Raw genomic sequence first — 2235 nt, forward strand, 5'->3', positions numbered from 1 at the left:
GTTATTTCTTTCAGCTTTTCTGGGTATATACCAAGTAGTGGTATTGCCAGGTCATAGGACAACTCGATATTTAGTTTCCTAAGGAACTGCCAAACAGTCTTCCATAGTGGCTGTACCATACATTCTTACCAGCAGTGTATAAGTGTCCCAGTTTTTCTACATCCTCTTCAACATTCGTAGTTTCCTGTTTGTTTAATAGCAGCCATTCTTATAGGTGTGAAATGGTATCGTACTGTACTCTTGATCCTCATTCCTCTTATAGTTAATGAAAATGACATCTCTGCATGTGTTTTTTAGCCATCTGTATGTGCTCTTTAGAAAAATGCCTATTCATATCTTTAGCCCACTTTATAATTGGGTTGTTTTTTTTTGTTGAGTTGTATGATTTCTTTATGTATACAGGATATTGAACCTTTATCCAGCATGTGATTTTCAAATATTTTCTCCCATCGAGTTGGCTGCCTCTTCACCTTTCATATTGGTTCTCATTTGCTCTGTTACCTTGTTAGAGTCAGGAGGCAATAGACTGCCTGGCATAGTTATCAAATGAAATAAAATTAAAGGATTTCTTATGTGCATAAGTTGTCATCATCACAGTGCATGCGTATGGCATTGATTTCTGGAGCAGCACCTTACTTTCCATCTGTACCAGGAGGACAAGGAAACGTGCATGATGATGGTATAATCCAGACCCCAACCTCCTGATATGAAATATTCCTGTAAGAGGCATAATGCATAAAACTTCTTTGTGTTCATTAAAAAACAAACATTAAATGTAGGTTTACCTGTTTTTTATTTACCTTCTTTTTTTTTTCATATGGACGCTTCACGAATTTGTGTGTTATCCTTGTGCAGGGGCTATGCGATTCTCTATTGTTCCAGTTTTGGTATATGTGCTGCCAAGGCAAGCATTATTTACCTTCTTATAAAACTCTTACTTTTTACTATAGTATAAGCAGATTACCTTGTTTCTCTCCAAAAATCTCTTCTAGCTTCTTTAGACCTGACAAGACTGTCTCAACATGTCTGACTTTCCCCATTTTAGCACTGAAAGTTCCATGCCCCGGGAAATACCTTTGCCCCAGGCCACCTAAGATACTTGGTCACACTGCAATCAGTGCCTTCCAACCCTTGATCTCTGCTAGTTTCTATCAACAAAATGGCCTCTTTGGTTCTTTTTCGGTTTGAGTCAAGGCACTTGCACCATGGATAGTTCCTCTGAACATTTCCCTGAGGTAGACATTGGCTCATAAGTCAGCCCATTTCTTAGGATCAGGTGTGACCTGGGTGGGTGTCTGTCCACAGCAGTGAAGGGTTGGACCAGTAGCGAGGATGGAACAGAAATGTGGTCTCTTATACTTCTGGGCTTCCTTCGTATCGCTAGCCTCGTGCAGGTATGGGCTGCAGGAGAATGGGGCAACAAGGAACTGTTTTTTTCATGGCTCCTTATCCCCACCTTGTTAAGTACAACCTTGCACTTGGAGGTCCCTCTTCCCTTCTCCTACAGTGCTCTTCTCTTACTGCTGTTATCTTCACTTCAGAGATCTATCAGCTCAAGATTCTCTTCTGTGTTTCACTTTTCTCTTCCATGAACACTTTTCTGCTCAGTCCAGTTCTCCAAGGAGTCAGGAGATAGGTAAATCTAATCTGGTAAATAACTTAGAAAGCAATTGACATTGAAGCATCTGCTAATCTATTCATTCCTACCTGAATATCAATTTCAACATCTTCTTAATCCTTGAAGTTAAAAGGTAGAGATGAGCCAGAATTTACTCATATCTTGGACCACCATCTCCTCAGTCCAGAATTCAGATTATAACTTGTATATGGAGACAGCGGGAAGAGCTGGGTTAGTTTTAGTCCCCTCTTGCTGAGGGAGGAAGCCAATAGGGAGGCTGTATAACTGTCATTGTCTCAACTCTAATGATGGGCAAGAGAGGTACAGAGATTGTCCTTGAAATTTTCGTAGATTAATTTGCACACTGTAATGGGTAGAATTATAAGCTTCTGATTTTACCTTTACCATGGTTATAAAAATAGAAGCATATAGTATCTATCTTTTTGTGTCTGGTTTATTTCATTCAGCATTATGTCCTCAAGGCTCATCCACCTTTTTATATGCTTTTCAGGACATCATTTTGTCTGGCTGCATTATATTCCACATACGTTGTAATAGGTTGAATTATGTCCTCATAATAACTTCACCACCAGGTCCTAACTGCTGGTCCTGTGGAT

At 39.7% G+C, this 2235-nt stretch overlaps 1 non-coding gene across 1 annotated transcript; it reads right to left on the minus strand.

The window, feature by feature from the left end:
• Nucleotides 1-810: 810 nt before the first annotated feature.
• LOC143672342 (U6 spliceosomal RNA) lies at nucleotides 811-912 on the minus strand. The gene has a single exon (XR_013169797.1). It is a non-coding gene; the product is annotated as a U6 spliceosomal RNA (small nuclear RNA).
• Between the last annotated feature and the right edge of the window lie 1323 nt (nucleotides 913-2235).

Source organism: Tamandua tetradactyla, chromosome X, assembly GCF_023851605.1.
Source record: "Tamandua tetradactyla isolate mTamTet1 chromosome X, mTamTet1.pri, whole genome shotgun sequence".
Classification (NCBI taxonomy): domain Eukaryota; kingdom Metazoa; phylum Chordata; class Mammalia; order Pilosa; family Myrmecophagidae; genus Tamandua; species Tamandua tetradactyla.